The sequence below is a fragment of the Ciconia boyciana genome, chromosome 14 (assembly GCF_034638445.1).
Source record: "Ciconia boyciana chromosome 14, ASM3463844v1, whole genome shotgun sequence".
Taxonomy (NCBI): Eukaryota; Metazoa; Chordata; class Aves; order Ciconiiformes; family Ciconiidae; genus Ciconia; species Ciconia boyciana.
Genome location: NC_132947.1, coordinates 12,861,692 through 12,889,498, shown reverse-complemented (window position 1 = coordinate 12,889,498; position 27,807 = coordinate 12,861,692). Strand labels below are relative to the sequence as shown.

General features: G+C 43.0%; 1 long non-coding RNA gene across 1 annotated transcript in view; it reads left to right on the top strand.

The window, feature by feature from the left end:
* Window positions 1-14,624: 14,624 nt before the first annotated feature.
* LOC140659678 (uncharacterized) overlaps window positions 14,625-27,807 on the top strand; it is a 33,904-nt gene continuing 20,721 nt past the window's right edge. The window contains exon 1 of the long non-coding RNA XR_012045185.1: window positions 14,625-14,690. This is a non-coding gene — a long non-coding RNA (uncharacterized lncRNA). The remainder of the gene's footprint in view (window positions 14,691-27,807) is intronic.

The following is a 27,807-nucleotide window of genomic DNA, read 5'->3' as shown; positions in this document are numbered from 1 at the left end:
TTTTCCTGGCTCTGTTTTATTTCTTTTTAAATCACTGCCAGGGTGATCAGTTTAAACGACCACATCATTTGTGTTTTCCATAGTTGAACACAGGAATTTTGAAGTGTCGTCTAAAGGAAAGAAATGTAACATAGTCCTCCTCTCTCACTCCTTAGCTGTAATCAGTGTGAGTCTGACGGCTAGCAGAGGTCCTTGGTAGAGGATCAAGATGTACTTCTCCCCTGGTACACACTGCAACCAAACAGAGCCGAAACCTGCATCCAGACTTGGCTCAGGCCTTGCTGTTGATAAATAACGGAGCCTGAAATGCCTCTGGTGATCTGCAGCTCGGTGTTTGCCTCTCTGCTGTGCAGTGAAATAGGTGTGAACCTTTTGAGGGAAAGGTGGGCAATGAAGGCTGCTTCCCCAGGAGCAGAGGCTGGGGATGAAGAGGAGCGTGGCTGGAAATGATGCTGTGCCTGCCCTTCCTGGGGCTGGGGGTTTCCATACTTCCCAGTGAGGTTATGGTCCTGGCCGCTGTAGCTCCTACATCCGTGTGCTGTGTCCATGTGACTGAAAATAGAGGAGGAAGCATGGTTCCAAACAGGTAGGCTTCCCTCCTGTACAGGCTTCAGTAAGAAGCAGCCTCAAACCTGAGCTAATAACATAGTCACCCTGCTTTAGGGCACGTTAGGCTTCCTGCTGCATGTGGATGCATCATCTGGATACTGCTCTGGGGATAGCGGCACTGTGCAGCCATGTCCTACCAGTGCTTCCTGAGGTTTGGGATGGGGAAGGCAGCTCCCTTGGATGAGTGCTGTTGTGCGGTTTGGTTGTGGTGGAGCCTCAGTATCCACAATTTAAGGGCAACGGTCTCTTTGCCTCACGTGTGTGCTGAAGCAGTGCAGGGGTGGAGAGGCTGAGTGCTCCTTAATGTGGATCCCCCCATAACCTTGGGCAAGTTGCATGCACTGCATGGCCCTCGCCATTTGTGGCTGAGGTATCGTTTTTCTCAAGATAAGCTGAAATTCTGTGCATTGTTGGATGACTTTTATCTTGCTATCACAGGCAGTGTGCACTTTAAGTGTGAAAGGAACTGCTTTGCTTCATAACCTGGATGTGAGGAGGGATTATTTTGCAAGAGGTCATGGGAGAGTGAGAGAAGTTATGATCAAGTTGTGCCCTGTGGAATATGCTGCGGGATGAAGATGTGGAGTGTGATATCTTCACTTTTCTTCCTTTCCCTTTTTTGCTGATGATTCAGAGCAGAAATGACCTGGGTCATTTTATGTCAGAAAAGATGCTGGGCTGGTCTGAAACAAAAGGAGAAAAGCAAGTCACTGTTTCAAGTGCATTTGTGGTTCAGTTGAATGAAAGCCCAGTCTTGCCCACTCATGATTTAATCATCGCTGTCGCAATGCATAGTCCTTTCTTATAGCTCCAGGTCTTGAGTTATGGAAGGTCTTAAAATATATTCTACTCCCCCCCCCCCCCCCCCGCCTTCCCTTGTAGGTTTCATGATTTCAAAGAAAATATAGGAAACGTGACCTCAGTGTACCCTCAGGACTGAGATACTGGAAGGCAAGGGATTAAAAACTGGCTCAGATTGTGAAGTGAGAAGATGGTGATATACAGTTCATATAAAAAGATAGAGAAAAAATGGGTTTTCAGTATTGCTAGCTCAAACTTTGAACAATACAAGAGAAGTTCTCAGATTTGGGATCTGAAAAGGAGCTTCAGGTCACCTATTTGTGGCTCCATGGATTGAGCTAAGTGGGTGGGAGTTGAGTTTGTTGAAGTGTCGTGGAGATCTGCCTTGCAGATGTGAAGGCAGGAGAGCAGCTTTTGTGAATTTTTACCAGCACTGTGGTCTTGGTCACATTTGTGTAAATCCAGAAGAATATGATTGTCCTGTGTGAACTGATGATTTCTTCCTATATTGTGGACCAAACCAAAAAATGTGAAAAGAGATTTCCTTGTGCCTGCCCCTGACTCAAAGTGACAATAAAGTTTTTGGTTTGGTTTGTTTGTTGTTTTTTTTTTTTTTTCCTACTTTTCTTAAAACCAAGATTTGATTAAGGGTGAAAAAAAAATGTTTAAATCTCTATTCATAGTGGGGCACTGAAGGTATCCTTGCTGGGACCAAAGTAAGGTGTACGCATACATGTAGTGAATACTTCGATTACTGTAAGCGCTGTTGGATAGTCATGTACAGAGTGAATATCCCCACGTAGAAGGTGCATTAATCAATACACCAGTTACTACTTTAAGAGAACTGAAAGTTGTATATGGATTTGGAAGTATAGCAAATGCAGTCATACGATGCCAATGAACAAACTAACACTCCAACGTGAGTGAAAAATCTCCTACTCCCATTCCTGACCTTGAGAACAGACTTGGCGGCACGAAAGGTATTTGTCTCTTCCTGCTGTATCAGTTGGTCTAGTAAAAAGATTTCCTTGGAAAGGAAAAAGAAGATGTATTCTATAGTCAGTAAGTTATGGGCTGGTTTCTGGATGGCAGTGAAGGGCAAGGTTAGGTTAGACTGTCACAGGGATATTTGGCAGGGTACGTTTGCTGACAGTGATTGGAGCCATCAGTGAGAATGACACCAGGGAGCATCCACCTGTATGTTTAAAACCTGCTCTGTGAATTTGGATGTGAAGCAGGCCAGAGGAGTTATAAAAGATGTGAAAGGAGTATGGGAGCTTGGCCCTAAAGTGAGATTTTGGACGCAATAACCTGTTTCTGTCAGGCTGTGTTAAAGTGAATAGGTTAATAACTGTTTTGGTTTTTACCATTAATCCTGCCTCTGATTTCCACTTAGGTATATTTGCAGGTTTGCCATATAGTTCCAGAGGGACTGGTCAGAGGTCAACTTAGCAAAGCAAACAAAAAAATTGCAGGGAATCCACCCTAATTTCAGTGTAACCTGACAAAGATTATACAGAAGCATTGCTGCCACTACAGAGCAAGATAGCGCTGATGCCTCCTGCCTCACCCATGTGTTAAGACAATGATTTGGGGCATGGAAGCAAACAGGTGTCGTGCTCCTGTGACGCCCGCAGCTCCCAAACCCTGCCGAGTTCCTGCAAGCATTGCAGGGCGTGTGCTGCCTCATGGATGGCAAAATACCTTCTTTTGCTTTGGGGTGTGAGGCACAAAGGTCAAAGGGCTCTACCCTCCTCTGGAGGGTTCATTTCTGCTGCATTTCTAATTTTAAATATCAATTTCTCTGTTTTAAGAGAGAATAACTTTCTTGGTTTAGTTGGCCAGGTTTTCTTAAATCGAGCCTAATTTATCAGGAACCCCTGGCCTACACCGTGTTTCCTCTAGTTCAAACATAAGAGAGAAAACCAAAGGGCAACGCTGAGCTTGGGGAAGAGAGAATAGCGATTTCAGTGTAATCATGTTATCTACACAAACATTGCACTTCATAGTCCCAGCCAGAACCTGCCCCCTTTCTAAAGAGTGTGTCTGAGATGTAGAGAGCTGCAAAGATGAGAGGGGCAGAAAAGCCAAGAACAGAGCAAGAATAAATACTGGTTGCACAAAGCCTGAAGGGGAGGGAGGATCTAGTGATCAGACTATCGAGCCTTGGATCTATAAATAATGGTACCATGTTTATTCCCTCCGGGGCCCCATTGTCAAAAAGACTTTTTTCCCCCTTGTCAACCAGAGAGAGAGAGAGACATGGTTTGTCTGAGTGAGAACAAAGTGCGTGCCCCTTTCCCAGGGCTTGTCATAGCCGTGGGGATGTGGGTATGACAGGGAAAGGTGCATTGCAAATGGACCTTTTCAGGAGGTGAACTCATTGTCACTTAAAGAAACAGATGATTTACGGTGTCTGTTTATGGGCAAAAAGTAACATCTTTATCTTTGTGCAGTATACTTAGGAGAGATATAATAGCCTGGTCATGTGCTGGAAAGAAATGACTCATTTCATACTGGGTCTAAGTGAAACTAATGTATTACTCATTTTTATGCAACTCTAGTAAATTGTACTTATTAAAAAGGAGTGGGGGGTGGAGGAGGGACAATTACCTAAAGTCTAACCAATATGTACTAGAAAATTAATTTAGAAATATGGTTGACCTCAGCTTCCTCTTAATGAAAATCTGCTGACAAACCTTGTGATTTTGTTTCTCTTTTTAAAGCCGCCCTTTAGGGTTACTAGTAGTTCAGGTGTCAGGACCAGCTACTGTTTCAAATCCTGGCTGGATGATTTTGCCGTTGTTCTTCCAAAGAAAGATTCCAGATTCAGTCGTCTTCTGGGCTTTCTGCGCTGCTTGTTGCTAAATCATCTGAGTCCGACCCCACTGCCGAGGTCTGCTGGTGATGTGTGAAAGAGCTCTGCAGGCTGCTGAAACTATGCACGGCTTTAGCAGCTCTGAACATGGTGATTGCTCGTTCTTCTGACCATACTAAAATCCTGTGAGGTGTCCATGCACCAAGGTAGGCTGGTCCCTGCCTCACAGCCCCTCGTTAATTTTTTTGCTGACTGTCTTCTGCTTAGAGCAAATAATCCAAAACCCATTCTCATTCCCAGCACTATTTATCATTGAATTCTGATTAATTGAAACCGCATATCCAGAGGAGCTAGGAAAATGGCAGCAATTTTCAATTAGAATATCCAGAACAACCTTGTCACCTCTTTCATAATCATTGCTTTTATTTTCAAAGGTTAAATAACGTCATTTTTAAGAGCACTGAGTGCTATTTTTCTTCAGCCATGCTTGCAGTGCATATGGGTAGAAGTCCCGTGCACCACTAAGCTGCGATTAAGATGAGAAGGAGGGCTCTGTGTTCTCTGATGTCCCATTTTTTCATCAGTGATTTCCATTCATATCTGCTGAGTTCACAGAATGGAAGGTCTGTGGTACCTGGGAGAAGCACGCTGCTTGGTACCTTACCCTCCTCCTCCCCCTCTCTCTGTGAAGTTTATGGAGTTGGAACGGAGCTGGTGACTCTGTCGCTGGCGTACAAAATACTGCGGCATCTCCTTTGCTCTCCAGCAGCTACGCCACAGGGTCACCATACTGGGAGCAATCAAACTTTGTCTGATGTGGATTTTGGTGAGAGTTCGACTCAGGAATGGCCTAAGGAGAATAGATATATCATAAAAGGGTGGGGGGTTTTTTTGTTTGTGCTTTTTTATGGAGTTTGTGTGTGTGTTTATTTTTGAAATCACTCTTCTGGCCATTTCTTTTCACAAATAAAAAGAAAGGAGCCTGGGAAAAAGCAAAGCTACTAAAGTAATTGGAGTGATTCTGGCCGGTTTAAGCGGTGGACAGACACTTCTCTGAAACTGGAGAGGTCTAATCCTTGCCCTTCGTTCAAGTAAGCTGTAAAAAGCACTTATGCTTCTGGAATAAAGGACTGAAAGCAAACCGAAGCAGAGCCCACAGAGTCCTTCAGCTCAAGGGGTTTCAATAGACTTGTCTTAGTGACTGTGTAGGAGAGACTGGTTAGGAAGCACCTGGAAACTTATCTAATTTTTCCAGGTATTCTGGTTGATCTAATGAAAGATCTTATTTCTGCCTACAAACACTGTTGTGCCTAGGTCCTTAGGTCCTCAGTGCTGAAGCAAAGCACTGCAAGAAAAATATTTACGGGACAAAATGGAAATATGGTTTCCTCCTGTTGTCGGTCCCAACTTTACCCCAGTTCTCAAAGGGCTATGAAATATTGTGCTTTATTAGTACTTGGATAATGATGGAAAAAACCTTATTTTCTTTTTCAGGTTTTTGTATTCACTTTGTGCTTTGTCAGTTAAAAAAAAAAAAGGCTGAGGTTTGCTAGTAGGGTAACTATAACATGTTTTCAAAGGCCTTGGTATGTAGCGTACCGCTTTTGCCATATATGAAAAAATCTGATTTTCATTGTTGCATTTCTAATTCAAAGTTTAGTGAAATGTGGATGGCTTTATAGCAAAAAAAAAAAAAAAAGGATTAATAACCTAGATGGCTTATAGCTGCAGAAAGTAGCTGTGGAGACCTAGGCAAAGTGAAATCAGAGTTCAATAAATTCACCGCTTCTTTATAAAAATCACATCTATGAGTCAGCAGAACAAGCTCCTCTCTCATCTAAAAACGTTCATCTTGGAGCCATTCACAGCTGCCGCCTTTCCAAGCCCCGGCAAGGCGTGGCTGGCGCGGGGATGGGGCGCAGCTCTCTCCCGCCGGCCGCAGTGGCGGGGCTGGGGCCGAGCACACGGCTCCTCTCGACGCTTGACGGGGAGCGATGCGCGTTGTGGCTGTGGGAGCTGCGGATGGAGCGCTCTGCCTCGCGCGCTCCGGTGATTCATCGGGAGCCGCTCTGCTCAAGCCCGGGGTTGCAGCTCATTCAGATGCCTGGCACGGACCGCGCTTACCCCCTCGCCCGTACGCACGAACAGGGGCAGCCCTGGCGGTCAGAGCAGTGGGTGACCGGGGTTCACATCAGTGGGATTTTGTATTCTGGTTGTGGCTAGAATTGCACCAACCCTTTGTTAAAACAAAAAATATCTTTTTTCTTTTTTTTTTTTTTTTTACGCTGTGGAATTACTCCAGGCATCTGACTTACTCTGTCAGCCTTTCCTTGGCAAAGCGGCCTCACCTCCCCAGCAGAGTGACTCAGGATGCTCGTCTTGCTGGCTAAGGCTTTCTCTCCCTTCCTCCATGTCACTGTACACCCTTTCCCTCCCTCCTAGCTGCTGCTCCCTAGCATCTTTAGCAGCAGAGCTCGTTGAGAAACACAACCGTCTTCTTCAGTGTTGATCCGTCTTTGACATTTTCTGACCCGCTCCTCTGAGCTGCACTTCGCTGATCAGAATCTCAAACAAGCTCCTTCACCCGCTAATGCAGTGTTAAGACGATCAGCGCTTAAATCCCTGAGATCTCTCCTTCTTCACAGAGGTTAAAGAGAATCATTTTGAAAACTTTAGCTTTCCGCCAAGTTAAAAGGGAGGAGATCAATGGGATCTGTGCAGTCCTGATACAGTGCCCTGGAGGTTATGTTCCCAGCCTGCTGACAGCCTCCAGGCTGCTGAGCCCTTCCAGCGCTGTCTGAATGTGTCCCATCTGGAAAGGTTCAGGAAAAACCTCGTGGGTGGGAAATGCAGGACTGCCTCAGGTAGGAGGTTTTGCAGGAAATTTTTGGCAAGGAAGCTGCTAGGTAGCCTGCGATCATCACAGTTCTAGCACCTCTGGGATTTATAGGGCTATTTGGCTGCTGTCAAGTGAGACCATAATGACTTACACCAAACCACGATGAAGCAATCAGAAAGAAATGAAGTGGGCAAAACGTTACCCTGCTCAGCAGCCATGGCTTGGTAGATGAAGTGCCGTGAAGACCGACACTAACACTAGAAGAACTTGAGAGGAGCTGATGGTGTCATCGACCACCATCTGCAGAAGTGCTTCTCTGACACGGTTGTCCTGTGGTGGCCACGTGTCTCCCTGCATTGCCTCCAAGTGCCCAGGAGCTGGCCGCATAAGCAGGATTTTGCATGCACCCAGGATCCTGAGACTGGAGAATTCACATATTTTTCTTGAATTACCAAATCTGGAGAAGACAGATCTCCCTCTATTCAATTAGGCATTGACTGTCACAGAGGTCCTAGCAAAAGAAAAACAAAAGGAAAAATAAGGGTGAAAATACTTTACAGCAAGTGAATTTTGACTATTGTTTGCCAGTCGTTGTAAGTAAATGGTTTTCCTTGGTTCTCAGACTCATGATGGAGCAGGCAGTGCCCTTGACTGATGTTAAGTGGAGCCTGGATTTCTGGGGTTTCCTCTTTGCCAGTAGTTTCTTTGTGTGGCCAATTTATTCTGCTTTTATTTGATAGCAGGAAAAGGTTTTATATGTTGACATCAGAGTCTTTTTGCACTTTACAATATGTGTCTGTTCACTGATTACATTTCTGGGAACATCAGAAATGCAGGGTTACCTGCAAGCTGTGCAGGTCAGCCCCATGGGGCTGCAGATACCTGAGAAATTACCTCATTGCCATTACAGATGCATGCCATGTATTTTGTCACGTGGTGGAAAGGAGATGTCTGTTTGTCCCAAACTGTGGGTGCAGGAGCTCAGAGACACACAGTCCATGTGGCTGTATTGCTAATGTGAGTGTTTGCATATCGTCCCAAGTGATCAGCAGGAGCATGGGGTGTTACTGCAGGGAACCCTGTAGACTGGTGACAATCCACAGCTAATTGCAGGCGTGTTGGATGGAAAAGCATGTCCTATCTATGGTAGTGCCATTTATAGGAATGTCATATTTCCTAAATGCATTCTTCTTGTTCTGGACATCTTTGAAAGTGACAGTGATGCTTCACGTTGGCATAGTTCTGGCAATGGTGAATTTGATGTCATATTGCTGTGCCTTATAACTAAAGATGTTCTGCTTTGACCAGCAGCTAGTTGGTGATACTCAGCTGCTTCTGGTCTGGGGTGGCTGTCCGGCTGCTCTCCAGGGTTGATGCCATCTGAAGATACCAGGTGTGAACTTCTTATTCCCCATTCTCTTATTAGCAGCCTGACGTTGGGTATAGAGGAGGTCAGCTGGGTCCTGCCAGTGGGTGCTGTGAACTGTGGGCAGTGTACTGGGTGTGAACTCGGCCGAGGGGTCCTCCAGCAGCTTGGCTGTGCTGGGCAGAGACTCGCTCAAGCCTGGCTGGTGCGTCCCATGGCCCTGGAGATGAGCGTGGCTGTGTGCCACCTTGATGTAGGTTTTGTCCCCTCCCCTGGCTAGCCCTCAGTGAAATCTTCAGTGCTTTCTGCCCCCCCGGTACATCAATTGGGTATCAGGCTGTGGGAGGGTGCTGATGCAGCCAGCCTGATCTGGGTGCAGGACATAGCTGTGGGAAGAAGATCCCAGTACAGGGCTGTGTCCCAGACCTCTGGGGTGTGAGATGAGGGTGGGTGGGAAAGAGCTGCAGGATAGGCATTGGTGTGCAGCATAGGGCGGTAGGTGGACATCCCAGGAGCTCGTGGTCTGGATATAAGCAGGGACCTTCACTGGGGCAACCTATGGGAATGAGACAGCGTGCGGTGTGGGGGTGTAGCCTAGGAGACGATGGGCTCACGTGCCTCTCTTTGTTGTTAGTCTCTTAAAGGCAATCTCTGCTAACCACAAATCAGTTGTAAAAAAAGAGGACAAATGCTAGAGACTAAATGTAGTTTAAGCTAGTCAATGGCAACAAAAATATGGGGATTTATTTAAATTGAACTGCATTTGAAAGCCTGTTTTAATCCAGTCCCTGTGCTCCATTCATCATGTTGCTGTCTGGGCATCGCTTTCAGGGCTGCTGACCCCTGAGCATGTAGATGCATATGCAGAGCTGGGACTGCATTTCCACCCATGTCTGTGCAGGCATTTGTGTTAAAACCAGGGGTGAAGTCCTTAGGGGAAGGGAGTGAGGGGGACCAAGGAGCCTCACTAGCTGTGTTTGTAGTAATTCATGTGCTCTCTTGGTGTACGGTGGGGTTGTGCCCAACTCCCAAATCCTGTCTCTTCTGATCAGATTAAGGCTAGGTCTGATCAGTAGAGGGTAGAGCAGGGGACTTGAAGGCAGAAATCTGGTTTCTATTTCAGGCAGTGCCACTGCAACACGCTTTTTAAGAGGGCTAGTGGATTATGTGTTTCCCACAACCAAAGGGAAATGTACTCAAAAGGGAGTGTTAAAAGGCAGCCAAGGGAAAGAGGAAAGGGGTGATGTGATCTGATACCCGCTGACCTCTCTTGTATAGGCATATCTCCCCTTCTCTTGGGTACCCTGAGAAACACACAACCCTCTATAGAACGGATGTTCTCTGAATGTTCTCCCCCGCACCCTTTTTTTCCCTTCCTTTAGCCCTTGATCTGTTTAGAAATTCCCATTTGTTTGCCTCTCTGGTTTCCATAACCTCATTGACACTGAAGCAATGAGGAAAACCTAGCGTTAGCGGCTTAGCAGTGGAAGTTCAGCTCAGTCCAGCTGTGGGCAGTTCAGTATTCACTCTTCCTTTGTTTTTTTGTTTGGGTTTTTTTTTCCACTACCATGTCCATTTCTGCAGAAGCAGCTGACACCTTAGTCACAAGATCGCAGTCACAGATCTACCAAAACTCTTAATACCTAGTTGTATGTTTGTGTGTGCATTTTCTTTTTCAGGGTAAGTACATATTTTAAGGATGGAATAACAGTTTGTCCAAGAATCAACAGTCCACCGGGAGCCAACTAGTCTAGCAGCCAAGGCTTGTGCTGTTTCCTTGAGGTTTTGGGGATGAGTTGCTTGCCTGTCCTCTTACATAAAAGCATAGCAAATTGTCAGAATAAACACATTTTAAAATATATGACACCATCAGTCAGAGCTTAAGAGAAGCTCATTGGCTGGAAAAGAGATCAAGGCAACCGGGGATTTGGATGACCTGACTGAGGCGTTTGGACTAAAAGGTTATTTTTCATTCACTGGAGCTAGTAATTTTTTTTCTTTTTTTTTCTTTAGGTAATCAGCCAGGAAAGAAATAAAATATCCTCCTCCTTCCTCCAGGCAGTGAATCTGGAATCAGAATCCTATTGCGTTATTTTATAATTTTATTTTTTTTGCTAAGGACAGATTGCTACTGGGTATGAGTCCTTGCCTCAGAGCATGCTGGAGAAGGAGCTAGCATGCAACTCTGCTGTCTGGGGTGGTTCATTGCTCACCAATTCACAAGCCAGTGGTTAATTTAGGTTAACTAAGGTCATCTGGGGATGATACCCCCAGTTTTACAATCTGGGTTAGGTCAGCTTTAATCAGCCCTGCCCAAGGAGGGAGCTCTGGCAGGAATTACACTGAGCAGAAGAAAAGCCTGGTGCGTTACTTTCTGGGCGAGCTGCATGGCATTTCTGTACAGTTGGTCGGCCATGTGGGGAGGAGATGTCCTTGCAGCTATTCTTTCTCAAGAGGTGCCATCAGGACTCTTGCAGGACAAATGCCTGCTCCCTGGGTTTGCAGGTTTCCCTGTGATTACACCAAGGCGGGGGGAGAGGCAAGGTGGGACAGCTTGTTGAGTCATCTTTCCTACATATCCTCAGAGCAGCAGGGCACTGTCTGCGACGTAAACACAAAGGAGTTGTCTATGAAATTTCATTAAATTTACAGGCAGAGATTGTTATTCCAGAGCAAGGAGAGAAGATGGAAAGAGGCTGAGGTCCAGCTAGGAATTGGCTAGACCTGTTCTTGGATTGTTTTCCACGCTGTGGTTATCCTTATCTGCATCTGGAAACTGGAGTGTGTTGTATGTGTTTGTAAGAGCAAGCGGATGTGTGAAGTGTTCTGGCAAAGTCAGAAATCTCATTTTCCCTTCAATATAATGCAGCCTGATTAGATTGTTATTGACATGCTGAGAATCTGCTAGGGTTGTTACATCTCTGTGGAAAGGCATCTGCCTGTTCCTCTCCTCCCTTCTGCCTGGAAGGATTGCAGAGCTGGAAATGGGAAGGACCTTTCAGACTGCAAATCCAGCTGTGAAATAAATCTGTTGGGAAAGCACAGTGTGCCTGCCAGCTGACCAGCAGTTTGACAATGTATGTGGAACTGTAAGCCAATTAACAGCAGTTTGGAACAATTAGTAATTCCCTAACAGGGGGGAAAAAAAGAAGGAAAAAAAAAACAAACCCTAACCCACAATAAAAGCCTCAAAACAAAACTGCTGTAGTTTGCTGGATGTTTCTCATCCCGTAGATCATTGCTAACAAGAGTTACCGGCAGTGTTTGGGTGACCAGACTTGTCTGACTTGATTGCACCAGGTCAGAAATGTGCAGTGTTGCATAATCTTGTACATCTTTGATTGTTCGGGATAAAGCGGACAGGTGTGCAGCGTTTAGAGGAGGCTCTGCAGTACCGTATGGAGGTGCCTGACCAAGCTGCTCCCACTGCAGTATCTGCAGTTGTGCGGTGCGGAGCTCCACCTGATCAACTTGGGCAGCTTGCTCGGTTAGCACGTCTATACTGCTCTTGGTACTCAAGCTAGCTCATTCTGAATTAGCTTAGGTATTTCTGCGCAGTGGCTTCTAGTAAAACCAAGAGAGGGTATGGACTAACTGGCTTTAAGAACATTCTCCTTCCCAAAGATGGCTCTTGCTAACTTTGCACAATGAGATGGTCCGATAACAGCAATTCTCACATTAAAAATTTGCCTTTGCAGAAAGTGGAGAGAGTCAGTCAAAATATCTGCGATGTTACTGTCTTTGATCACAGCTGACCCAACCTCAAAAATCGTCATCCTGAAAGCTCTCCGAAGACGGATTTGTCTCCAAGAATGATTTTGGGTGCAGTAAAATTGCATGTTTCAGTGAAATGATATTTCTTCTCGCCAGCTTATTTATATTCATCATAATTGTCTCACTGTGACGCCTCCTATTCATTTGCTGGATCCACTTGTCTTGCATCTTGTTCTGACTCTGAGTGCTTTTTAGGGCAAGCCTGCCTTTCAAGAATATGCATGATTGGTACCACAGGAATAGTTTTCATGTGCTTGCAAGAAGTGCATTGCTAAGCAAAGTAAGCAGGGAAGCTAGGAGAGATGAGTGGAAAATGACTACGTGAAGAAGAGGAAAGAATTAAAATAGATGGCGAGGAGTTAATCAAATAAAGAAAGGTCCTTTTTTTAAAATTTCTTGCCTTTTTTTTTTTTTTTTTTTTAATAATCTCAATCTTATAATGATTGCACTGGCCAACGCTTGATACTTTTTTGTCTGATTAGAGCTGGGTTGTAGTGGCCATGATGAGTTACCACAACAGTCTATTATTGGCATTGTTAACTAGTGTCCCTCGTTAAATTACACTAAAAGGGGCAGGGAAGGGAATCTTTTCAAGGTGTTCCTCAGCTTATAATTATTTAAATTTATTTTAAAGGATAAATTTATTTTAATTTATCAGAATGTCCTTGTCCTGAAAATAAAAGCTCTTCAGTTTTGGTGGGGGTTTTTTTTTTTTTTCCTTCTTCCATAAATTCATGCTTTGAGGAGAGTTAATTTACTATGCAAAGAATTTTTGAAGGTCATATTCAGTGCCATTAGCATTTTACAGAGGACCTTTGAGAATAGCTGTTTGTCTGTGCAGGTATTTCTGTGGCCCTGTGTTGCTCTGTGTACCAGATGCCATTTATCTACCAAAACAGTAGGCACCTTTCTGTCCACTGTGTCTCGGTACTAGAGATGAAATTACTGTATATTAAAATACAAAGATATCTGAAGAGAGCTGTCACTTTCTTCAGTCCTGGCTTGCAAATCTATAATGAAGGCCAGTTAGATGTGGGTGGAGAAGGGGCTCCAGAAGGGCTGGGTCTTCGAAGGAAATACTGCTTTGGGGAGTTTAGTAGAAATATGATCTGCTGGGTGTGTTTTGTCTTTCATTCTGTGAAAGTCTAGTGAGAAATTAGGTGACAGGTTTCTGCATTTGCTATGGAGGATGTGTTTTCTTGAGGATACAGCCCCTTAAGGTGATAGATCTGTCCAGTGATGGGGAAAAATAGTTTGCTTCCACGTAACACAGGAATAGAGACTATGCAAAAAATACTTAAGGACTCTGAAAGGTTTCCCGCGAGATAATAACTCTTGTCCTGGGATTCCTGTAGATCTTTTAGTCCTATGTAACTTCCCCTCCGTGACCATAGGTCCTAGAAATTGCACAGGGTAACAAAGTAAAAATCTGTTTTTCTTCACAGGAGAGAAGCCGTGCGGGAGAACACTGGGGTCAATTCCAGTCCCATACACTTTTGGCTATTATACATGACATGGTTAAACCAGAAAATCCCCATGTTCTCTATAAGCTTGTGATGTAGACAACAGAAGGTGCCAAATACTTCCTCGCACCCTTGAAAGGTTATGTAAAAAAAGAAAAAAAAGGCTACAACTGTGAGTCTAGAGTTACATTTGTGCAGTAAGAAAGTGTGATATAAGTTCATCTAGCTCCTTTTTTAAGTCTGCTCTGACTTCATGTTGTGTTGAGTGCAGGTTTTCCCCTCCCATCAGGCAAGCGCCATGTTATGCGTGCTCCACACTGATGAATACCAGTTCTGCCGTGTTTCATGGGAAACAGCACATTAAGTTATTCCTCCTTGTAACTTTCCTTAAAATCAAGTACAAACTATGTATCAATCACCATAAATAAATAGAGAAAGCTCTGAGATTAGAAAAGATGAGGAAAGAAATAAGAGAGATGGTTAGTGTGCACCTTATTTATCTAGCATACAGATTATTGTTCTAAAGTGGCAATATACCTATCAAAAGCACTGGTACACCAGTCTGAGGTTCCAGTATGGTATACTGAAGTATAGCAACTCAATATGAGGATTGCAAAGGCTCCCTGAGCAAATACGTTTCTCAAAATGTCACCACAGTATTGGCCGTGAATAGAGTTTGAACAGAGCAGAGACAAGTAGTAACTAAAAGCCGTTACCTGATGGAGAAAGGTTGCCGGTAGCTCACCGTGTATGCTGCAAGTCATGTCCTCGCAGCTAAGCCTGGGACTTTTCCTAGATCTCACAGTAAGGATTTCAGAGCAGTTTCTTTCATGGGGTCTGCTTGGGTTGCGCTCATCTGGCCTCCATTTCATTTTCTTGTATCTGCTCACAGCTTGTCTGCTCCATTCCTGCTTGAGGGTCCCAGGCAGCAGCTTGTGCTTGCTCCTCAGATCTGGAATTGCCATCCAGCATGTGGTTGTCTTCACCTGGCCCAATGCTTATGCATACATCTGTGGTGTGGTAAGTGCTTGCCCCTGATCTGAGATCATAGCTATGACCATCGCCTATTGCACGGGAATCTACTATGTTGGAACTTTAAAAAGATAGATATGGAAAGATAGAGGTAGATATGGAAATTGCTCCTCAACAGTAGAGAAACACTGCCATGGCATCTTGCATTGCTGTTTTCCAGTCTGTTAGACTTGTGTGAGGAAGCAGAAAGCTTGTCATTCTGTGGAGCTGGCAGTTTGATACACATCACCAACCACTTAGACCCTTAAAATATGAAATGCTGCAAATGCTCCATCTGCAGAAGTCATAATGCGATTGATTGGCAGGGCTGTTCTGAAGATGTTGAATGGAGCCAGATGAAGGTAACCTGAGATCCTCACTGTAAGCCTTTTGATTCAGAACCACATTTGATCGATGTTTACACCTGGTGCATGGTGGAAATGGGTTTGAGGGGAATGCCGTAACTCTCTTCAGACTGTGCTGTTCAGCTATAGGCGTTAGGTTGTGTGGTTGAGACTTACAGTCTTCTTGCATCAGCTATGCTGCCTCTAAATTAGCTGAAGGAGAAATCCAAGAAGAGTCTCTCTGACATTATTCTGTTTTAAACAATGTGCTCAAAATTATAAATATTCTTGGCTGTTCCTGTTGTTTGACATGAAAATGACACAAGACACAAATGTGACACCTTGCAGTTTATTGATGGTGGGAGAAGAATCCCACCTCTGCTTTGCATTTAGTTGGATGTTGGAGCAATTGTGTACTTGTCGTCTGAGTAGATTTATTATTTATTTTATTTTATTTTATTTCATATCATGGAAACTCATAAGAAGGAATAAAAGTAAAATATCTACAGGATAACTTCACTGTTGCAGAAAAAAAACAACAAAAAAAGTTACAGGAACTCAGAGACTGAAACAGCAGTTGTTTCTTAGTAGTGGTAGATACTTGGGCAATACCTAGAAAACAAGTCATTAGAGCTTCTTTCCTTTGTGAAGTAGTCTTCTGCCTCAGAAATGCCTGTATTCCCAACTGCTTTTCTGTCTGTTAAAACAAATAATGTGGGCATATGATTTGAGCTCTGAGACTTAAAGGATGTAAGCATGCACTTGAAATTAGGCATGTGTATGTGTTTTGCTGAGTAAGGGTGTCCTAGTCAGGTATTTAAATTTTAAATGCATTGGGGCTTCACTCATAAAGTAGGCAAATTTCAACCTAGACAGCAGTGAGAGGAATAAACATTAAGCTCAAAACAAACTGTTATCAAAGTAGCTCTTCAGACTATGTAGAATTGCACTTTAAGATGGGCAGAGCATCTTTAAAACCCTTTTGCAGTAGCTAAGAGCTTATACATTAGCTTTCATGAGAGGCATTACAGATGTCTGTGAATATTATATAAACACTAGCCTGTTTGCAACAGTTTATAAACCTAAATATTTTATAAGAAAATACTGAACATTTAACTCTCCTTGTATTTTTTATGCAGCAATAAACCCACCATTTTTATCAAAAGGTGCTGGAAAACCTGACTAATAATGTGACACTTAGTTATAAACTAGGAGGAAAGTTCACAGGTCTAGAATTAATAAGGTGTGTAATCTGTACAGGAATTTCTACACTACAGGGGGAAACAGCTAACTTTGGCTTTGCTTGCTTTTGCATAAAGATGCATGTGATTTGTGAGGATGTTCTCTGATGTATCTTTATGTCTCTGGGGCTAAAGCAGTTTCAGTGGTTTCCAACTGGACATTGCTTGGAAAATGAAAATACCATGTCCACACCTGATGTGATATATGCATGGCATTGCATGCCTTTGCCAAGTGACTTTCCTGCAGGAGGCAGGAAACAGCAAGTTTTAGACCCAAACATATTCTCCCAAAATACAGGTACCAATTTCAGGGTGACCCAGAGCATGTTTTGAGGAAGCTACAATGAATTGCTTGAATGCGAAATTCCCAGGTGGATTCCAGGAGGAATAATTGCCCTGATGACTGAAGTACAAAAGGCCTTTGGCTGTATCCCCAAAGGCATTTCATTCCCATTTTCACACATGATATAGGCACGCAGGGGTAGCACCTCAAAGGATGTGCATGCCCTCCTGTAGCAGAGTTCAAAGGCTCACCATCTCCTTAGCAGAATTAACTGTTCTGAGGAATCACCCAACCTGAACACTTGGGCAGACCAGAGGTAATGCTGGACAGGGAGGAGAGTTAACTCCAGGAAGGGGAGGATTATTTACCTTCTACAATGGAAAGCTCTCAGCTTCAGCATAGGAAATTTAAGGGCTGCCCTTGTTCCCCTACAGCTTGTCAGGACATTCTGTGGTGGGGCTTTCTGGGGAGAGAGTTCGTGTGTTTAAAAGGGGAGCTGCATTCCCAAGGTGGAGAAGTGTAAATCCATGAGTGAGTGAGATTTAGGACATAACCCTTGTTTTCCATTGTTTGTCTTAACATTTCCAGCAGGAATGCAACAGCTTTACCCCCTCCAAGCAGAGCAATTGTGTACTATAAGTGAAGGACCATATAGGCTTCTGGAGGAATTTTGACATAGGTGTACTAGGTGGCCAGATTTTTCAGAGCTCTCAGGCTTAGGTAGCTGCTGAATAGAAGTTTTGAAAATCACAACTTGATGGACTAGTTAGGAGGAGGAAGAGTTTCAACTTCTACATCTTTTCAAAACCATACTTTGTTGTAAGGTCACAGTTTAGTTTTTTATGTCTCTGTTGCTGATTAATTTCATTGTTCAGATTTTACTGATTGATTTACTTATTTTTATTGTTTTATAAATACCTTTATAAAGCTTGATTTTTAATGCAAACATTCGCTTGGCTTTCAATAGAAATTCAGCTTCTAATTGCGTGGGTATTTAAACGTTTCTTCCTTTCCACACTAGAACAGTTGCCCATGAGTGTTGTTCCATTAGCAATGCCTCAAGAAAAAGCCTTCATCAGCAAGTGCTATGAGCCAAATTAGGATGACACAGTGGTAGAAATGCTTGGGCCTCTCTAATTGTCACCACTGATGAAGTGAATGTGTGTAACAGCAGGAGAAATGTTGCAGTCCTCCATTATTAGTAAACCTGAAAGGTCTGTAGATAAGGTCTTATACTCATCCTTTGTTTCCTCCAGAACACAGCAACCCATCTATGGTGTAATTCCATTTACAAGGCTGACTGCATATTTTTCCACTCCAAAATTTGCATAACACTTGGTCACTTAGAGCAGAAGAATGAACAACATCTGAGATTTCCGTTTTGAATTATTTAAGAATCTGTCTTTACTCACTGAGTGTATAAAGCTATCCCTAAATGACCAGACTGCACTAGGTGTGAAAGAATTCTCTTCTTGTCCCCTAAAACAAGACCACAACATTAACTGCAAGGATCCAGAGTTACAGAATATTTACACCTCTTAATTCTTCCAGGAATCATGGAACTGGCTTTGCTTAATGGAAGATCATGTGTATTGAAGGGGAAATTCCTTTCAGATCTGCACAGATATCAGGTCAAAAGTTTGTACTGGCCAAAAATGTTATTGCAGTTGACTAGGGCAGGCTGAAAAATGGTGGCCAAGAAAATGGAATAAATGATATGGTTGATGTGGCCAGACCTCACACAAGTGTATGTCAGGATTAATTCCATGGTGGCCTACAGTTATTTCCACTTTACATTGGCATAAGCCATGTAGAAAATAAGGTTAGCTTTTGTGCCATCTACAGAGAAAATACCAGTGCCAGATTGAGTAGTGCACTTTTTTTGTCTGTGTTTTTGTGTTTTTCCTATAGCTTGAACAGGAGCATGGCTTCCTTAAAGAACAGAAATGTCAGAAAGTCTATCACCGGGTTTGTCCCTATAGCTTTACATGTTTTGCAATCAGTTCTTTCCTATAATTGTATTTCTGTATTTCTGTTTTGAATAATTCAGGAAGCCATCCAGTCTCTTTTGTTCAATGAGTATATCAGGCTACCAATAAGTCATAAGGCTGCAAAGGGTGAGAGACAGTTCTACACCCCCCCCACCCCAAGAATTTTTTTTTAACAAGGTTTGTTACCTCCATTTGACAAGTTGGAAGCTGAGACACCAAAACACTAAATGGCTTGGCCAAGGTCATACAGGAAATTTGGGATGGAGCACCAAACATATGATTGCTACTGGTTTCCAAGCCAGCTCTCAAACCACTGGACATCCTTCTTAATTTCCAGTCTTTTCTGGCACTGCTACCAACTTTCTGGTCCAATTCCTCAACCACATTGTACCTCTTTTTTCCTCCTTTTGTAAATAAAGCCAAGGTAAGGTACCAAAGCAATCAATAGGTATATAGTAATTTCCTCAGGCAGTTTCACTTCTCTTTCAGTTCACAACTTGTCCACCAACAAATTTATTCCTTGCTTGGAGCACTTTACTGAGTCATTTCTATTCAAAAGTATCTGTTAGCACTTTGCTAAGCCTCAGACTGAACATCTTTGATCCACCCATTTCAAGATTAGATGGATAATAGAACCCAAACTCTAGATCCAAAAACCTCCACGTTTTGGAGGTATATTCAAAGCCCAAGCCTGGATTTGGCTCTCAACACAGTTACTTTGATCTGGCTTCAGATCTGAGTACCGTATCCTGTGACGTCTCTGTTTCTAGCACAAAATCTTGTGTTCCTATCTCTGTGACAGCTCTTAGCCTTGATGAGTTCCTCAGTGCGCCTTGTGTGGGAAATGACACCTACTGATCCTCTCAAACTTCATTCAGATGGTGTTCGCATGCAATGTTTTTTTTTAACGGTCGGTTATTTATTACTTACCTGGAGGCCTAGAGAATTGGGTGTTTTGAAAGAAGCGTGCAAGGAATCCCAATGTTGCGTGTTGTTCTCGTTGTGCTCTCCCTCTTGCCTGTTTTCCATGTGGGGTGTATAACTGCTTCCCACTTCCTAGAAATCAAATCACCACTGCTCCTCCCCATTTCTCTTGTGTCCCCACATGATGAGAACATTGCATGGTTTTTTTCCCCATGGATGGGAAAGCGAGGGCAAGCGTGGTACTGTGGTCTTTTGCACTAACAGTGCTTCAGTGGCAATTCACTCTTTCCAGGGAATTATTCTAGATTTATTCACCACAAAGCATCCAACCATAACAACTCAGTAATTTTAAGGCCTAAGGAAAAAATGTAACAAGATGTTCAAAAATTTTGGTTTGGGATAATTGGGAGTTGTTTATATCGTTGTGCTGCTGATTATGTTGTCATATACCACCACTACTGGTGTCCTCAGGAACAGGATTATCTTTGCTTGGAAACAAAGCCTCTGTTTTAACCACTTAAATGCTGGTTAATGTAACTGATAAATGGGAGGAAAAATACTCCCCTGCTGTTAATGGATCTGTCAGGTGCTCAAAAATCACAGTGATGAGGGTTGAATAAACAGATAGATGGATGAATGAAACACACTCACTGTAAGTTTTACAGTAAAACTATCAGGGCACTGCAATTTTTCTTTAGAACGTTTAGGGCAGAGTCTCCCCACTGCACAGCAGAATACAGCTCTTGCTCCTCCTGGGTTTGAAAATAACTTTCTGTGCATTCAGATCATACCAAGCTTTCCAAGCTGTATCTTCCTTGGGTTTTATACCCTCCAATTATTTCTGTATGAATCTGGAATTCACATCTCTGGCTCATGTTTTTTCCCCTGTCTCACTGAAATGCCAGGGCTACCCATGAAGTCCAGTGGATGCTTCTTGTAATGGAAATGTGTTGTAAAAGATATGGGGCTTGACAGTTCTGCTTCTCCTCAGGTTCCCTGTGAGAGCTGGAACTGGTATTTCCTACTATCCCACTGGACAGGATTGTACTGAATGGGCTGGGGCTGAATGCTCTTTACAGTACTTTGACAGTTAAAAAGAAGTTTAAGTATAAATTACATTTGCACTCATAAGACTTGTTTAGTTTTCCAGAGTGGTGGCATATGAAAGCTTTCCTGTGAGTTTTTGGGGGGTTTTTGTTTTGTTTTCTTGGGATTTTTGGGGGGTTGGTTTGTTTGTTTGTTTTAAAGGCCCTGTCAATAATATGAATAATAAGTTCTAATGGTTTGTACCAACTCTCAGCCTCTCTGAGGTTTTCAGCAGTAATTTCCCCCTGATTTCATGGGAACTGGACCTGGAAGGCAGCAAGCTAGATGCACTTTGTCAAGAGAAAGCATTGTCTGTATCCAGAATTTTCATAACATCTAATTTAAAGTGCATCTTGAATTTTTTGGGGAAAAAAATCTCAACAACTGTAGAGAAGAAAACGGGCCATTTCCTTAGCTTGAACCTGCATGAATTAGTGGTAAAGTGTTGATCTCTAAACTTGCAGTTTCTGAACCATAAAATCTGTTTATTTCACCCTATAAAAGAACATTTTAACTTATATAGCTATTTAAGTTTAAAAGCTATTAGAGAAGTGGGTGGGGAAAGGAGAAGCAGCAGCTTGAATCAGTAATTCAAGCTTGCAATACAATCTTCATCTGCTGCATAGCTTGCATAGAAATTCCCTTCAATGTGGATTTTCTGTGCTTGTAGCAGCCCCACCATACAGGAAATATACAGTATATATTTCCAACATTATCCATAATTGTAGTAAAGCTTATAAAGCAACCTATTCCTAGTGTATTCCTGGTGATCAGCAATAACTGGATATTCTTAAGTATGCATTTAAAGAAGGAAAAACGTAACAAGAGCTGGCAGAAACTAGCATTTGCAGAGACTTTCCAAAGGGAGGTGGGGGGAAGAGCATTAATATGCTCTTACTGCAGGAACAGCAACAGCTTTGATGGAAAACCTACCTACCTACCTATGGTTTCTCTTATACCTGAATTTCAGGGGTTTTTTGTGTTCCCCTACAGACTGAAAGTGCTGGAGCTAAAATTGAGTCAATCAGGTATCCCCTTGGGTGGGCAGAACAAAGTCACAGCACCCTCGGGGGACAGATGGCGTGTGACGAGGAGGGACCGCTCCGTGCTGTAGACAGGGCAGGGATGGAGGAAGCCTGGGTCCTGCTGCAGCACCCTCCCTGCTACGCTGTGGCTTGTTGCATCCCAAAGAAAGCAAAGAGGGGCTTGTGCTGCTTCAAATGTAAGGTGGGTGTTTGTCCTTCATCCCAGGGTGGAGCACAGGGAGGGAAGGCTTCTTGCCCAGGCTCTGATGCTCATTCACACACACACGGCTGTTTGCAAGCAGCAGCCTTGCTACAGCAGTCACCTTCAGTGAAAGGGAAGAGAGATTTTGATTCTCTGCAAAACTGATAGAAAATTGTCAACACTTTGAGAGGCTGTGCTTCACTTGAGCTGTGCAGGCCCTTCGTGTACTAACTACCCCTGAACTTGCAGTACCTTGCTAAAAATAGTTCAAAACGTAACCGTGAGTTCCCTGAACTGTGTTCCTACCAGTTCTGTATTATTCGACTCACCATTCCTTTGAAAGTATTCATCCTTCCCCTCGTAAAACTTAAATCAGCTCATTCCTTAGTCCAAGAGTTGACATCATTATGATGTTACATCCTATGTAATGGTGCGAGACCTGGAAAAGCATTCACAGCAAAACCGCGCGGTGAATTGAATTTGCAGTGCCTCAGCCCTTGCTTGCAGTCTGATCTCCCTCCCACCCTCCACGTTTACTTGTACTTTTAAAACCTGTGCGGTTCCTTGGAAATATCCCACAGTAACACAGCAGCACGCTGCTGAGGATCTATCAAGGGTCTTTTTAATGTTCCCATTTTTCTTTCCATGACCCCATTTGTTTTACAGTGTTTGTGAGAGCAAAAGTGATTGTTTTACCAAATTAAGCTAGTTTTCTTGCCAGGAGCAGTGGCTAGGATCTTGTTGACAGATTTGGAAAAGATTATTCTTTCAATACATTTTGAATGAGTTTTTTAACGATATCTGCCGTATACTGTTTCCAAACTCAGACCACATTTAACTGTTTAATATTATACAGTGACAGGGACAAATTAGCACTTTTCATGTTCCTATCAAAATTAACACATCCCAAGAAGACATTTCAAGAGCTACAGATCTCTTATTTAGAAATAAATGTAGGAAACTACTTAAATATGTTGAACTCAAAATCTTGGCCCAAGTAAAGTTTGAGAGTTTTGTTATTGATTTCAGAGGCCTCAGAATTTAACCCATTTTGCTTACGTGTGTTTGGAGGTACCTTTTCTCTCGTGTGTCTTTTATACAATGATTTTTTCTTTTTAGTGAAAAGCTCTCTCCGCAGCCTACTCTGAACCCCATATCTCATCCCTTTGCTCAAGGGCTTCCTCACGGGCATGAGAGGGGTTTTTTGTTTTGTTTTGTGGTTTTTTTCCCCTCTCCTTTCATGCATAACTGGGCCTCTGGGTTTGTTTGTTCTTCCATCTTCCTCTGAAACATCTGGAATTGGCCACAGCTAGAAATGGGCTAATGAGCAGCGTGCATAGATGCTTCTGGTGGTAGTGAGAAGCTCCTCAAGCTCCTGGCTGGCATGTACTGTCCCCAGCCACACTGGCAGGGATCACTGCAATTTGCTTTATTGTTGTGCCTCTCTCGTGAAGGACACAGCTTTCTCCCACGGCGCTGGTGGTATTCAAGGCCTTTAGTCTTTTGTGCTAAAAGTCTGAAGCTTGTTATAAGGTATTGGAGGTTCCTGGATGGCTTGTGTTTAGGTGGATGTTGGAGTTGAAGTTCTGAGTTTAGCATCATGATTGCTGATGGCAGGGGTGAGATGATCCAGGCAGTGCTTCTAGCTGCGTGTTGCCATGGTGTTGGGGGATGTGATGTGTATAGGGTCATTTTTGCTGTCACATGAAATGACTCTTGATCATTTGTGCCTCATGGAAGCTGCTATGCAATATAGGTACATGAAGATGCATATTCTTTCTCCCAGCTTTGGCCCGTGCAAATACCTGGGGTTAACAGAGGAGAGAATACAAATCCAAGTCAATATGTCTGTGTATTTCACTTTTCTGTCTGAGAATATTAAGGCCAGATTCTCATTGATACTAAGCCCACTTGCAATATTCTGGCACCATAAAGATGCCTTAGCAAGAATGTAAATTAAAGCCTCTTTATACTTTTAATAGTGTTTGTAGTTTCACTTGGCTGCAGTACAGGAATGACACATGTCTATACAAATGGCATTTGCCATCCTGTTGATGGCTGCTGATATTCTTCATGCCTCTACCCCCTAACTAACTAAACCACCAGTCTGCTGCAGTCCCAGCTTTCCAATCTCCTTAAAATTTTCTGTTTTCTTGAAACATCTAAACCAGGATTTAAGATTAAAGTCATTTTTCTGTCCTTCCTTCACCATGCGATGACCTTGTAATGTGTCTGTGTGAATCTCTACTAAATACCCAGTTCTGCAATGCCCAGCCAGATCATTCTTACCATGTATGTTGCTCAAATTGGAGAGGAAGGTTATTCATCTCAGTACACCTTGTACAATGCAGAGCACCCTTTTCTTTTTTGGATTAACAAAAAGAAAATATCTTGGGACAAAACCTATATTATGGGCTCTCAGAGCAAGGACCTCACATATTTTACATTAAATCATCTCAGCTTTTACATGTTCAGGTCCATTTTCATTTCTAACCATTAAGACCTTGTGTACCAGTGCCTTGTCTTTCAAATGGGTAGTATTGCCCTAGCTAATCTTACAGGGATGCTGCAAGAATGAAGAACATTCAAAAGCGCGACAGTTTAAAGAGCAAAGAAATGAGGGACCTGAAGTACAAGGCTTGTAGAGAAGCCACGTGCGAACTATATAGACTTAGGAAAAAATGTCAATATCAGCATCTACATAATATATTTCAGAGAAAATACTGCTTTTGTAATGTCTGAAAGAATGTATAAACATTTTGTTAGGTCCATGGTTGTATTCTGACTGTAAAGTCTTGTGCTAAATTACCACATGTTCAACAGTGCAGGGCTCAGACGACTCATGAAAAAAAGCTTCCAAGAAGAATAGAAAATGCATTTTTGTTTGTTTGGACTTTTTGTTTTGTTTTGTTTTTTAAATAAATGTTTAGTAAGTGATGACTGCGAAGTGCATAGCCTTGAGACTGCCATTGAAAAAAAACATAATGCTGTTCCCCCTGACAGAAATCTGGAGCTCTCCAATGGTTTAAGTCTCCCATTCCTTCCTTTTCAAGGTCATGAGAACTTAGTCCAAAACCTGTTTGTGGTCTAGGACTGACTGTTAGCTTGTCAGAGTCTTAGCCCCTATTGATTTTAAAAAGAGAAAATTACACATGGAGAGAATAGAAAGAAAAGAAATGCCTCTAGCAAACTAAAATGGCAGTATTTAAAATAACTTATATAGGGGAGAAAGCCTAAGGGTCTCAGTGCAGGTGAAATGGTACAACACTTATGAAATGCAAATATTTATAAGATTCTGTAATTTAGTAAACGGACTCTTAAAAGCCAAAAGGTGGATAGCCTCCCGATGTGTAATAAAGAATGTGATGGCACTATGCAGAACTTCAGAGAGCATAACGTATAGCGCAATAGCATTTCTGCAGAAAGCTCTTATCTCCTCTATACTCTTAAGTCCTCCCTATATTCTTCCCGTAGATGGTGCAAGTCTTCACTGCAATGCTTTCTATCCAGACCAGCTGTTCGCTACGTTTCTCCTTCCAAATCTCATCTGAAAGTGTATTTTTCTGCGTTTCTAGATTAAATATTCTTCCTGTGTTGATAGGTGACTCTGGAGGAATTTTCTGAGTGACTGATAAGATAAAGTTACCCTTTTTGGGAACAGCTTGCATGAGGAGCATTGTACAGTCGAATGGGGCTGTTAGAATTTAATCTGTCTGGTTCTGTCACCGAAGCTCAGCTGTCACAGGTTGTTTACTTATCACGCTGCATTGCTATTTTCTGACGGATAAAATATTCCAGACCCAAACAAACTCATAATTCAAGAAGCAAAAAGGCCTCCGCTGAGTATCAGTTGCCCTCTGTGCAGAAGAGGGGAGCCGCTTGCTAAGATAGAGGCTTCTCCTGAGCCCTTATTAGTTCGCTGCTTATTGTGGTCTGGCAGTGCCCGGCTTGCCGAGCTCGAAGCCGATGACAGGGGAGATGATAAAGTGTCTGCTGAAGCTGTACATGGCTGCGGGTCACTGCCTCGAAATGTGAGAACAAAATGGGTCCGAGCGCTAATGACTTTCAGGTGTGCACGCCAGGGCCTGTCAGGGCAGTCAAGGAATTAGTGCTTGGCACAAGGCGCAGACCTCTTGGCTGCCAAGTTAAACATAAATGGGGCCTCATGTAAATAAACAAGGGCAAAGTGAGCTTTTACTCACACTAGATTGTATATCAAGCTCGTACACACGCATCGATCTCATTGCATGCACGCACATTGCATGCACGCACACGCAACAACCCCCTCCTAGGGCAATAAGGCAAGACTGGCTATTGCAGCTGCGAAAGGCAGGGGTGAGGGCAGCTCCCCAGCACCATTTCTCATTTACAGGCAAATGGGACGAGGCCCCTGCCTCGCTAGAGGCTGTTAAATCTGCTGGAGCATTGCTCTTTTCTTTGCTTCCTTTCTCATGCAGATGGCCCAGTGCTTACCTTGTAGGATATTACCTTCCTTACCTTGGAAATACTCTCCCTGATGTCCCAGGGTGAGTCCCCTTTCAGCCCACCACCTCTCCTTGTATATTCCCAGCCCTCTCCGATACACACCAAGATTAAATTTCTGCTTTGGCCTGGATTATGTTTTCCAGGCCAATATATTATGCCACCTTCACGCTCCCCTCCCTGCCCCATCTGGCTTCCATCCTACCCCCATAAAGATTATTAATACAGCCTGTTTGCAAACGATTTATTAGCAGGGGCCAAACTGGTGCCATTTCCCATTTTAGTAGAGCACTGAAAATAATCCTGAGGAGTGTGCCCAGCTATAAAAACGTACTTATACTGTCATATTTGCAGTTTCAAACATGCACCACTTGATAGTCTCAAAAGTGCTGTTTAATTGGGTTTTATGGGTTCTAATTAATTATACCATGTAAAAAAATTGCTTGTCCCATTACAGCTCTCTGTGGTTTACTCTGAAGAGCAATGTAATTTAGAGATAAATTGTCCTTCTCTATCACCCTGCCCCCCCCCCCCCCCCCTTTTCCCAGCAAGTTTCAGAAAGATTTAATTTTCCTTAAACTCAGTAAAGAAGCTGAGAGAAAGCTACATTTTGTTCAGGGGACATAACTTTTCCCAGTACCCATGAACAGCTTTAAATGTGACTCAAAATGGTTCCAGTTCCTTCTGCTGAATCAGGCTGGTGAAATTATGAATAATCCTGCAACTTTCCAAAGCTCAGGTCTGTGGTGGCTGTGATTTTGCAAAGACTTGAACATGTTTGCAGCTTCATATGCTGTGGATTATTTCCTCTGATTATACAGAGGTAACAGTAAAGGAAACTGAGCAAGTGTGCAGGTTTTTTTGCTGGATGAAGGTCTAGATTGAGATTTCTCTCCACAGCCCTGCATGAAAACTGTGTTAAAGGACCTGGCTGCCTTTATGGCATTTTGGTGTGACTAGCAGCAGAGGAAACCTCTCAAATTAACTTTCTATCCTGTCATGCAGAATCATGAAGCCTGGATTATTCAAACAAATTCTGGGGCAGTCTTCTGACTTTTAAATGCTTCCTGGAATGACTTTATGAAAAATGAGCAGCCAAGCAGGTACACTTGTGGTTCTTTAAAATATACTCTTATACTACATCCATCACTGTAATAAATTGAGTCTCATGAGGCAAAACATGAAATATAGTAGAACTGAAGCAGACAAACATTCTATCTTGTGGTCTATGACTTTATCTGGAAATTAGGGAGTCAGAGTATCAATTAACGAGAAAAGACAGGGCAAAGAAACCTCTTTAATTTGCCTTTTATAGGCAAATGCTACTTATTTCAGAAATGTCATGTCACACTTCAAACAATGTAAAGCTTTTGTGCATGACAGGTACCTCCAAAACTACCCTGCCCAGCCCGAGGAAGGAGACTCGGTGACCTGTCCCAGGTCACTGCTATTACTCGTAGCACTAAAAGGTTACGATTTTTAATGTGACTGCACAGATGAGTGTTCACTGGATCAAAAAGTTTGTTAGTCATGCTTCATTAATTTGCT